Here is a 13047-nt window from a genome sequence, read left to right as displayed (position 1 = left end):
AGAAGAGTTCTAAAGTTAGCTCCTGACCGACCCCCAAACACAACGACAGTGACAAAAGGAGGCAAAACAGGAAATCTTTTTGCTCTTTGAGTGTGTGTTGGGAACAGATGACCAGGAAGATAAAAAGCGCTAACAAAGTGGAAACTTCCACTAAGGGATGTTATTTTGCCTTGTGTGTGTTTTCCCTCTCCTTTTCTGTGTTTCACAAAAGCCCCATGTTTCCTGGAAACCACAGTAAGAGGTAGTTGGTTTAGTTTTGATGAAAAGGCTAATACTGAAAGTGCTGAACAGTTTCCTACATTATACGTAACTACTGACGCTTCTGTGAGGTTGTGTTAATGTTTAAACCTGCTCCCTGCGAGTTAATGCTTTACCCTGTGAGCACAGTTTAAGTCTGATCCTAACCTGTCTGAATACTGCACAGTGAGGCCAGGGGGTAGCTGTTTTTTCAAGCAATTTATTGTTATGGGGGTGGAAGGGACAATGTGGTTGGCAGAAAGTTAATAGAATCATCCCCGCTTTTTAAAAATAAACAAGACCCACTGCACTCAACCACGGTGTAGAGCTACCGATCAGTACTTCACGTCCTCATGCAGTCTTCTGCTACATCTTCCCCACCTTCTCCCTCTCCCTACTCTCTGTTGGTCTTTCCCTCCCTCTGTCTCTGGATACTCTAATGAATCATATGGAATGATTACTTGACTGAGAGTTCCTGTCCCCGCCCTGCAAGAAAGAGTTAGTACAGCTTGACAGTTACACATTTGCCTATCCAAGACATTGGAGTAACAGCGGTATTGTGGTCCTGGGCTGTATGGAATAGGTACCGTAGAAGTGGTTGATGAGAACACCTGTACAACGAAGCCTCAGAGAATATATTACCTGCTGTTGAAAACGTTGGTAAGCATCTCTATGTCTTCTGCAGATTTCTCCAGTTTTGTGGAATAAGAGTGTTTTGTTTTTGCTTTAAAATAGTTTAAAAAATCCTGACATTGTCTTGCTATTAGGTCAAATCCCACAAATTAAGAACACCTGTTTGCCTTTTAGACGGTCTTTCGTGAGAATGCTGTTTTTTTGTGTGTGCTGTTTGCAAAGATAGCAGTATGACTACCAAGGTCTGTGTTCTTTGGACAGTTACCGTAGATTGTTAGGGCTGGGGTCAGATGGCGCCTGGCTGGGTGAGAATTTCACAGCTGCACATGAAAGAGGGGCGACTGTGGGATGGCAAATTGAGGGAGAGAGCAAAAGATTGTGTAGCTGATGAAGGGCAGAGAACTGGCTTGTTTTGATCATAGGTGCTGCTTATGGATCAATACACTGTTGACGAGCGGGAATATAGGATCCAAGCATGCTGATGTACACTCTACACTCTCAGGAGGAGCTCTTTATGTAGACACAGCTGCTCAGAGTTGGTGTTTTATAAAAGTTGCTTTCAGTCTCTGACTTGAAAGCATATTTGGTGATATCAGATCCTGTTAACAGAACAGGGAATAAACTGGACTATTTTTATCACACGCAAAAAAAACAAAAAAAAAAACAGGGGCACATGCACACTGTCATTACACAGCAGATGTCAGTTCACCAGTTTATTTCTAGCAAAGTAGGAATGCGAAGTGTTACCTCCGAAGTATATAACCAGCTGCATGAAACTGCTCTGTTGTTTTTTGGTTTGTAGTGAACTTGTTTGGCCTTGTACCCTGTGCAGCCTTTAACATTACCTTGCTATCTGGTTGTGGAATAATTCATTATTATTATAATTTATGATGTCTCATATTATCATATCTTGGGGGGAAATGTCAAATTTTTAATGGTCTGGTCTGAATTAATTTCTGCATTAACAGAAAATGTTTTGAAAGTCAGAGGATAATTATCCTTTAAAACACTGAAAAAACATTTTATCTCTTGGATAAACATGAGCAAGTTTTGCTTCATACCATCTGTTATCAGATAATGCTGACAATTGTCGCTGCATAAGTTTTGTCCATGTTGTTACCAAGTAGTAGATAGATGGATATGTCAGAAACTATTTTGGTTTACCAGTTTTAGGCACTGGCACACTGTGCAGCCACAGAATGAGGAAGTAACAATGTCACTAAAACCCTTAGTTAGGTATGTGTTTGCTGTTACTCCTCATTTAGTCTCCTTGTGATAACTTCTACAAAACATAAACTAGAACATGGATAAACAGGAGCACATACAGTGTAAAAAGCCATGGTGTTTTAATACAAGGTTCGTCATTTGCAGGCAATTAAAAATGGATGTCTAGTTTCTGAGGAATTCTGGATGTTGAGCTTTGTTTCTTCTGGAAGAATTGAGACTTGAGATTCTCACTGTTGTGTCTCTGACCTGTGTGGGAAGATGGGGCACTTGCACACAAAGCAAGGATGTGATGTTTCAGTTTAACAAAGATTTGTTCTTGTTTTCTCTTGGAGAGGAGTGAAATGAAGAGGTTGACTCTCACATGGGAGCAGCGCTATGCTGTGGACATGGATGATAATTGATAAGTTCAGAACCAGTCGGGAGTTGCAATTTCTGTTGTGGGTGTTTGTCAGATGGACATGCACAGGTTCAATAGGACACACACAGTCACACCTAAACAAGTGTTTCTGTTGCTTCAGTCTGTTTGCCTGGGTGGTCCTATCTTTAGCTTGTTAGCACTCTATTTTCTTTGTTTATTTCCTCTGCTCTCTCTGTCTTTGGCCCCAATCCTATTATGGGTGCAAGGAAAAGATTATTTTATTATCTTCTAAATGGTTTATTTGGACAATCAATATTTGTCAACTGCTCTCCTGGATTCATTAAAGCAATACAAGACACTATACGTTTACAATAGTTTGCTTTTGCCCCAGGTGTGGGAAAGCATTATTGGAGAGTTCAATTTATTTATTTAAAAAAAAAATGTTGGACTATATAGTCAAATTATGGCTGATTTGCCACATTGATTTTTCAAAAAACATTGTCAGTCTACCCATCTGTCGTGAAGAGATTCAGACTGCTGCAGCCACGGTTAAAAAGTAGTTTATAGTACTTCTGTTTATGCAGAAAGGTGCAGTCTGCAAATCTCTCATGCATGACTCTGCTTTCTTAGTGCTGCCCAGCAACGTCACTTGTCTTTGTGCTGAAGAGTGTGCACTTTGTTATTACAGAACAACATGACAACATTGTCACTGAGATGTTAAAATAGCTACATCAACAGTGCATGCTAAGAGAGAATACAAAGCAGGAGGAGGAGTGGATTGCAAATCTGTGCCTCAATATTGAATGGAAATCTGTGTTTTATGCACTCTTCTTATCTCCTGACTTAAAAGACCTCCAGTCACTGACTAGCTGTCTCTGCAGCATTAGCAGAAGTGTCTTGGGTCAGTGGGCTGCCAAGGGGGGGCCTTTTTGAAGCAGGCATGCAGAGGAAGCTGTCCATGCTGTGGCATCTCTGACCTTTTTTATTGAGAGTGCAGATGGGAAACAGAATCATAAAGTCTCTACAGGAAGCAGAGGAAGGCTCATAATCCAGGGAAGAGGAGGGAGCCTTCAGATGCAACACTAGAAAGAGAAATACAAGGAAAGTGATTGGTCTATAATTATGAGCTCTGCAAAGACCTTCGATTAGAAATGTTTCACTGATGTAATCTTGGAACAGGGCTGTATTACTACAACTATTAGGATGTGCAGTGTGCACGGTGAGACAGGACCGGTTTTAAAGCCCCCATGAAACTTAGTCTTTACGTCCTTAATGCGATGTGTTTCCTTTTGAACCAGGATGTCAGTTGTGGAATAACACAGTGAAAGATCTTTCCAATCAATTGCATTTAGAGAGAGAAACGCAGTGGGTCAGTCTAGGTAATCTCTTTATATTTATCTTGCCACAATAATCCCAGGTCTAAGGATAGAAGGTGTCATATGTTCACTTCTAAGTGTTTTAAAGTGTGTAACTGTGTGATCTCTCATCTTGCTCTGCGCCCTTCAGTCTAAGCTGTGTCAGGCCAGGGTCACAGGATCTCTGTGGTTTTGCACTTGACAAGTAATTGATTTTCATTTTGGCTAAAATCATAAAAAAGTAGACCCAAGTTGTAACGAAAATGGAATAACTTTATTTGTAAAAGACATTTCTCCACAGTTTAAAAAAAAAAACTGAACGCACACCCTCTAGTCTCCCTTAGTCCCACCCCCTCTTATTAACAGTGTCAGTTGAGAGGGTCTGGGACAACCTGATTACATAGAACAGGAAGTCAGAGGAGGGAGAGGTCACAAACTACAGACCCTCACACACACTGCAGCACATGATAAAGTCAGAAGGCGCAAAACAACAACATAAACAACACGCAGCACTTGCTTCCTCACTTTCAGTATCTGAAATACTACAAGAGACAGACTATGGACAGACAGCTTTCACGGTAGGCTCGTTGTTTATCACTGAAGCACTATAAAGTTCTTGGATTTGAATTTAAAAACATTTGTGGGAATATTGAATAATCTTTTTTTTAACATGTTGAGTTTTGTGGTGCACTATCTCAATCTTGTTGGTGACTGTTAGATTGGCCATGGAAGATGAAAACTTTTAACTGCAAATCACTTGTATGTTTTTGACAGTGTTTGCAACATATGCCTGGGTTTAGTTTAGTTTAGTTTAACTTTAAATGTCAACCAACAGTATGATTATTATGCACGCAAGCAAGAATAGTACACAATGCTAATAGATGGAGTCAGCTTTTCTGGAGAAAGATTGTTGCAATTTGAACTCAACATGGCAGGCTAATAACCCCAGTGTTGATATCCAACATTACTATTCAGGTGTAGCTCCGTCCCTTGTGGATGGGGTCGTTGAAGAGGGAGAGTAGACGGAGTAGTGTTGTGTGACTCGGTCTGAGCCACTTTGTTTTTTTCCTATTTACAGAGCAAGGGCTGTGTATGAAAACCTAATTTTTTTCAGCACACACAGAACAGACAGCTAGTGTACTGTAAGGAGATATTAAATGAATTTGACAAAAAGTGGATTGCAGTATATTTCCTGACTGCACCTTTAATGGCTGAAATGGACGTAATAGAGATTAGTAAGGATTTGATTGGATATTATTTGGTATAAAAATCCTCATTGATGTCTATAGTTTATCTAAACTGCCACTTTATATTGCAACATTACATAGAATACATAGTTTCATAATCACAGGAATACAGTATATTGGATAAAATCTGTTGCTAACTTCTTTCCTCCGAAATTATTTTTCATTTAAGCAGTATGCCATATGTTCGTCTTTATTTGTATATGAATGAATAAATATTGATAACACCATCTTATTTTGGACTTCTTCTGTAATTCAAGTCTTTGACCACTGTGTCCGCCTACTTTAATGTCCAGTCACAGATAATCGTGAAGACTTCAGGAATTAGTTTTAGGTTTATGTGCATATGGATAGATCAGCATGTCTGTTAAGGTGCTGTTAGCCAGGCAGTGTTTTACTTTAATCATTGAAAATAGAATATTGCATCAACTCATTTGCTTTGTGGATGCTTGTGTTAGGTCGAGCAGTGCATTTGGTTATTCTAACAAGGCTGCATCAATAGTGATCACATTGACCTCAGAAGCTGTTGGTAGACTTGGCTGACTATAACCACTGTCCAGGATGCTGGACCTCAGGCAAGCACATCGTTTATTGAAGTCCCCTCTAGGGGTGTGCCATATCGTATCGTTCACGATAATATCGGTATATTTTTTTTATGGTTAAAAAAAATGCATATCATGATATTGGCAACATTCCTACTTCTTGATGTAGTGGTTAAAGTTGTTTTAATCACAAAAAGCTACTTACTCCCCGTCACTAAACACATGCAGCTTTCAAAACAAGAGCACAGTGTTTTAACAGAATCCACCACAGAACTTAAAAGAAGACTGTCAAAATATGATGCCTTAAATAAAACATACAATAACCGTTATTCTCATTTACAAAATGTTATTTAAATATGCCACTGGAACCCCTAAATGGTTATTTTTTATTATTTGCTCATACTCAAGAGTATTTTTTTTTTGTATTTTTTTGTAAAATCATATTTTCTATATATTTTTAAGTATTTGGTAATATCATCAAGAATATCGTTATCGCATAAATAGCCTGCAATATCGTGATATTCTTTTAGGGCCATATCGCCCAGCCCTAGTCCCCTCTCCTTCCAGCAGGCGGAGGGGCTGATGACGTTGGCCAAACAGCCTCACTTAGCCAAAGGCCATGCACTCTTACTTGTACATTAACTGCCCTCTCTGGTGCTCAAGGATGTAAAAATAGCTGTTTAGCAAGAATCCCAGTCATGTCTCGCTAACAAAGACTGATTTATACAAGTTGCGGCACTAAACATAGAGGAGCTTTTGTCCTTCCCCTCCTTCTCCTTCTGCAGACCTCGTCACCAAAGCCATGAGCGCCAAAACCTCTGACGCTCTTGACACTCCTCTCTTAGAACAGCCTTTGTTCAGCATAGTCTTTCGGTCCTGATAGTGAGGCTTAGGGAAGCACTGCGGTTGATGAGATTGCGTATTTGTTTACTGCATTTGTGTCATATTGCAGTGTCATGGAAATATTTTGTATTTTTGTTGCTTTTCTGCGTCAGCAAATGCAATTACTTAATATTCAGGTATTTGCTCCAATATTTGAAAATGTCACATGCACTCTCTCAAGTTCGTTGCTTGATTTTTGTTCCCTCCAAAACCGAAACATGACACCTGACTGCTAGCATTTGACAGCACAAAGGGAAAGATGGGGTGAATTTGTTTCGAGGCCTTGATTGCTGTGGAAAATGTGTTGCTAAAAAAAGTCCCGTCAATCGTGATTTCAAACAGGAAATGACTATTCCTGTTTTGGTGTTGCTGTAGTGGAACCTTTCACTGACTCATCCTCAATTATGAAACACTTCCAAGTACTTTATGTATATTGACTCTTGAAGAACCATTTGTTCAGGTACATGACCTGCTTAACTGTTTACAACTGAATCCATTTTAACATTGTTGGCTGAAGCTATTGCAACAAATCAAATTAGATTAAAATGACTTGTGTTGTAGCACTAAGCAATTAATTTCATATAGTTTTTCCACATGAATGCTCAGTAAAATCACAGCACCTGATGCTTGATTTACATTTTTCTCACCTCACTCTAAGCGTCCTTATTCCTTCTAATGCCACTACCCTGAATACTACAGATACATGCTGACACACTGGTCAGTGTTATATGTTTAATTTCCTGCTTGAGAAAGATAGACTGTGTGACTGTGTAAAGCCAGTGCAAGCAAGATTTTTTTTGTGTCCTATCAAGTGACTGTAAGTGGAGGTCTGTTTTCTGTGTTCCCATAAAATGTAGTCCGGCTGTGACCTCTGACAGATTAAACAACACCACATACTCATTTGTTCTGTTATCACCAAAATCTTGACCTTCTCTCCCTCTTCTTTACCCTGCGCCCTGTCTCTCCCTCCTTCTATCTCTTGCACTGTGTTTTTCTGAGGAACAAACAGAGAAGCTGTCCTAGTCAGGATGACTCAGTGCAGCTGGGGTGCAGGTCATTTACCCACAGCCCACTCAGACAGGACAGATGGCCCAGCCACTCGCACACTGCTAAGTGCTAACTATACACCCAGAGTGTGTGAGCTAAGCTAATGCTAACACACACATGAACAGGAGAAATCTCAGCTAATGCTATCAAAACATCAATCTCCTTTACAGTATGTAGAGATGAATAATGCACCAGGGCCTATTTTGTACTACTACTACTTTTTCTTAACTGTTGACGAGAACAATGAGTTTTAATACACATATTCCAGTCTAATATTTATGAAAAAAAACTTTCACTTAAGTTATGGTTACTTTTTCAAAAGAGGCTGGCTATTTATATACATAAATAAGCGTTTAACTTTGTATTGTGACAAAATTGATACTGTGGGTAGGGTACTGACGTTTTGTATTAATTCTGTACTTGGATATTATCTCTTTGTTGAGCTTTATCTCATGGTGAATTTTTATTTACCCATTTTATTTTTGTATTGGTGCAGGACCATGTATCTTAACTACAAACTGAGTCATTGATACTGCCTTTTTAAAAGAACCTTAAGTACCTGTTTGTGTTAGGATTTATGATGCTGCGTATTGCTGTGCTTGTTCACTTAACCAACTGCACAAGACTCTCCAAACTGTTGCTAACTTGCATTTTATAGGTGCAGTTTTCTTCAGGAGCCTCTTGTTGCCAAATCATCAGAGTAGTTTGGAGTGTGTTTGCGTGTTGTTTGTACAGATGTCTTTATTTTGAGCACTAACAGCACAAAGAAATGTAATTCTTTTAATTCAATTCAATTCAATTGGCTTTATTGGCATGACGTAACAATGTATTTATTGCCAAAGCAAGCATAAAAAAAAAAGATAACAAGATAAGGAAAGCAATATTTACAATAAATTATTATAATTATGTTATTCATTTTAAAAGAAAAGAAAAACTAATAACAATAAAAGAAAGCAATATTTACAATCATTGATTTACAATCAACATAAAATTTATACAATCTAACTGTCCCAGCAAAAAAAGAAGAAAAAATAAAATAAAAACTCAAAACAAAACAACCAACAGCTGTGTGTCACTCGCTGTCTCTCAGTGTGTAATTCTGTTATTTAGGTTTGAATGTAAACTTCCTTATGTAGCAAATTTGAAACATTAAACCTTTGCTCAGTGAGAATAAGTCTGAGGGTATAACTCTTATGGCAAAGTGTTGGCAATCTATTTAGTGTCCTCTTAAGTGCCCAACAATTATCTTTGGTCCATTGCATTTAATGTGCAGAGCAGGCACACTTGCCTGCATTAACACTGACTGGCATACATGAACCAGTTGAGACACAAATGACTCTCGTCTCTCTTTTGACGTATTGTCCAACAGTAGCATCAAAGAAACGGCACAACTGTCCATGCCTTGAAGAGACAGTCTTGTGTAATGTCCCAACTGCTGCTGCTGCAAAAATATAGTAACCACAGGCCTGTCTCAGTACCATTAGAGGTATGGATGATGAGTTTAAGTATGTAGTTTAACAGCCTGTGATGATGGTACATTCACATTAGCAATTAGTGCACTTAAAGGCTTTTTAGGCTGCATTAATCTATCCAAACCATGAAGCACAATTAGCCTTTTAGGCGCAGTAAAACTGGAGTTGCTGGAGCTTGAGTGGTGTTGGCAGGATAGTTCACAAGGAACTAGTTTCACTAATTCAGACTAATAGGTTAGATCAAACTTGTAATAGGAGACTGATTTGGCCTCACTTATTTCTATCAGCTTCAGGCTTTAACATAGAGCACATTTTTGTTCATATCTTACTGCATTTAAGAGTCTTCAGATGTCTGTAATCAACCTGCAGTGGTGTCATATTGTCTCATTAATTTCTCTAATTTTTAGTATGGATTTTGGCATGTCATGGTAACGAGCAGGACTTTTCCAAAGTCTGATTTCTAAATGCTATGGCTTATATTATTATTTTAAAAAGGGCAACAAGAAAAATACACTGAAATGTTCAAAAAGCTTTGTGAGCTGTGATAGTTGAGATTCTAAGAATAGACTTGGCCATGGCCACAGGACTTTGGCTTTAATGTCTCTATTGCCAGTATGTGCCACTCAGTTTCTGAAAGAAAAAGTTTAAACACTTACTATCAGTGACATATTCACTGTACGTGCCCTTCTTGCTGAGAGTTAGACCGATCGATACAACAAAAACGGGGGACAAATAGACAGTTTTCAAGGGGTTATGTGCAGGACTATTTCTTGGCTGACTCCAGGTCGTAGTAATAGACATGACAGTGTCATCAACTTCTCATCAAAAAGAAAGTTATTGAGCTTATTTCTCAAGATGTCAAAAATATTCTTTAGAAGGTGCTTATTTCATGAATTGTGTTGGGAATAGGTGACGGGACAGCTGATTTGGCCTTCAAAGTTTATGTTTTTCACATTTCCTTAAATCTGATTGTTAGTGTCAGGAAGAGTGAGGCTGCATTCACACCAAATCTGGTGTTGTTGTGATTAGCACAGGGTTGTGTGGTGGTTCCCCAGGGTGCGAGCTTGCTGCTAGTATGCTAGGTTCTCTGTGTGATTGTCTGTCTACATCAAAACATTTACTGTCAATAACTAACCAGGATGCACAGGCCTATTGAAACTAGGGCTGGGCGATATGGCCCTAAAAGAATATCATGATATTGCAGACTATTTTTGCGATAACGATATTCTTCACGATATTAGGAAATACTTAAAAAGATAGAAAATATGATTTTTTTTGTAGTCTGTATAAATAATTAAAAATCTAAAATGTAGTTTGAAGTGCAAATCTCAACAGTTGCCAAATACAAAAAAAATTACTCTTGACTCTTGAGTATGAGCAAATAATAAAAATAACCATTTAGGGGTTCCGGGGGCATATTTTAATGAAATTTTGTAAAGGAGAATAAAGATTATTGTATGTTTTATTTAAGGCATCTTATTTTGACAGTCTTCTTGTAAATTCTGTGGTGGATTCTCTTAACACACTGCGCTCTTATTTTGAAAGCTGCATGTGTTTAGCGACAGGGAGTAAGTAGCTTTTTGTGATTAAAACAACTTTAACCACTACATCAAGAAGTAGGAACGTTGCCAATATCATGATATGCATTTTTTTTTTTACCATAAAAAAAATATACCGATATTATCGTGAACGATACGATATGGCACACCCCTAATTGAAACGATAATTTTTAAACTGGTGCACAAATTATTGACTTCAACTGAAACATCACATTCCATTGTGTTGTGTTATGACCCTTCTTATCGCCAGTTATGTGATTGGTCACAACAGCTTGATATTGGGTTGTGTTTGCTGATTCTGCTTCAACTTTTTGCTGCTAGCTGCCGATGCCTAAACACACTACCCTCATTCAAATGAATGTGAGGGCCATAGTTTTAGCTGCAGCTCCTAATTTGATGTGAATGCAGCCTAAACAAATTTCTGAGACTGTTAAATTGCCCTTTGCTGCGTAAATTTGGTTATTTTTGTTTGTGCTTATCAATTCCGAGAGCTTGAATGATGCAAAGTATCATTCTGATCAACTTTTAAACAGAAAATAAGCTGGATCATGTGAATTTACTCAGACTACACGGTGGTTCATTACTTGTGGGTGACTGGCCTACTGTAAGTAAACATGAGTAGATTTTTAGTGTAAGTACCAGAGTGAAAACATGCTTTAAAAAACCCACTGTCCTCAAGGGCTATGTATTGGATTGCATAAGACTTCACTGTGGTTCGTAATATAATGTCCACCTACTGTAGATGTTCATGTAGCACTTTGATGTTCTCTTTTCTCCATTATTTTCCCCCTGAAACCACATTAGACGTCCTTTAATTTTGCATATTTTCTTCCCACTTACGCACTGTACCTACGTCTCTCCCCCACCTTTGCCTTTGTCATGCTCCAGTGATGTGGGGTTAGGAGGCCTCTGACGGCAGTGTGACTCCACTCAGATGGCATCTCCCCTCTACCCTCCCACCCTTCCATCCCCTGTCATCTTCTTAGTCAGACCCTCAATGCCCTCTCTGTCTGGCCCCCATAGGCTGTAGGATCTGGGTGGGCAAATAGAGGGTGTCTTCCTGTGTTCCACCCTATCAGAAGACACTAGGGTGCTTGGAGATAGGGAGGGGGGTGGGGGGTGGGGTAGAGAGGGGTTGGCGGGGACAGCTGCTATGCTAGGGGAGCCCCCACCATCTCAGTCCAGTATCGTCCCATGCCGTCCCATTCCCAACCCTGGGGCAGTGAACAGTAGACTCCTACGAGCTGAAGTAGGCACTGTGATTGTTGAGTGAGCTGAATGGTTCTGAATCTGTTGGTGTATTAAGGAAGACTAGAATGGATGTATCCTGCAGTCATTAAGTGCTTCAATCTGGCTCGGATCAGGTTAATTTTACACTGGCCACAATGGAATTTACAGAACGAAAAGCAGGACTAGATGCTTCTTCCTATTCTTCATGAGCCTTGACAGGAGGTATGTAGTAGTGGACAACTACTCAGTTCATCTGGTCATGCTGTTCCAGTGTGTTTGTGCCGTTGGGTTCAGAGTACTCTGGTGTAGTTTGGGTTCTGTCATGTTGATATTCAGTGTGTTTACACACACTTGGAAGAGATGTTTTGACTGTCTATGTGATTTATATCATATGTCAAATTATACTGTTGGCATAGGTTTTTGTTTGCTGCAAAATGAGACAATTCTGGTGGAAGTTGATGCAGTTGATGTGTTGCTTTTAGCCCATTTTAGCATCTCAGTGATGCTGGGTCAAGTTTTCTTTATCTTGGCATGGCCAACTGGTAAGCCCAGTTAGATTTCATAGTTAGAAACTTGATTTCTTTAACACATAGCAGGTTTCAAACCTTTGTGGCATAAGACCTGAATGCATGACAGATTTCTCATGGTAGAAGTAATTCAGAGGGATAAAAGGCAAGGTGATTATGTGTAGCAGTGTTTCCTTGCATCTGATAGTAAGTAACTAATCTCAACTGCAACAGAAACATATGCTATAATAGATTATTCTATATAAGTCACACACACTCAAACATGAGGAAAAAAATAGTGTGCTGCCTCACTACAAGTGCCTGCTCTCCCACTGCGCTGTCAGTCCAACTGCTCATACAAAAAAAAAGAAAAGGAACACTTAAGGCTGCAGTGCATATCACTAATACACTTTAAATCTGCCTGCATTGGTTCAAAATATGGTGGAAGGCAGAGGAGAAATCTAATTACTGACCAGCTGCACATAAATGTGGATTTTACAGTAACTGGATTATTGCACTGCATGTAAATGTGTTCTCCGACTTCCTGCCATAACCAATTTTTTTCCACTTTCCTGATGTCTTGTGTGCATATTATGTGGTATCTTTATGCTTGTCAATGATACACGCCACTTTGGCTCTCTGTGTGTATGTGCAGAAGCTGTGTTGGACTGGTCTTGAGGGAAGTAAATAATTATGTTTTGTAGTTTCTTACTCAGGGTAGTGTTTTCATTTCTGCATCATGATACAATTTTATT

The 13047-nt window shown here is 39.1% G+C and overlaps 1 protein-coding gene across 7 annotated transcripts in view; it reads left to right on the top strand.

The window, feature by feature from the left end:
- Positions 1–13047, top strand: part of gab1 (GRB2-associated binding protein 1) — a 64724-nt gene that overhangs the window by 21079 nt on the left and 30598 nt on the right. Inside the window, exon 1 of one of the 7 annotated variants that reach the window (XM_059342120.1) lies at positions 11783–12008. The exons of the other annotated variants lie outside the window; for them this stretch is intronic. The gene's annotated coding sequence lies outside the window, so the exon portion shown is untranslated. Of the gene's footprint in view, positions 1–11782; positions 12009–13047 lie in introns of those variants that run through there. 7 annotated transcript variants of the gene reach the window in all.

Source organism: Centropristis striata, chromosome 1, assembly GCF_030273125.1.
Source record: "Centropristis striata isolate RG_2023a ecotype Rhode Island chromosome 1, C.striata_1.0, whole genome shotgun sequence".
NCBI lineage: Eukaryota > Metazoa > Chordata > Actinopteri > Perciformes > Serranidae > Centropristis > Centropristis striata.
This window is presented reverse-complemented; position numbering and strand designations above follow the sequence as displayed.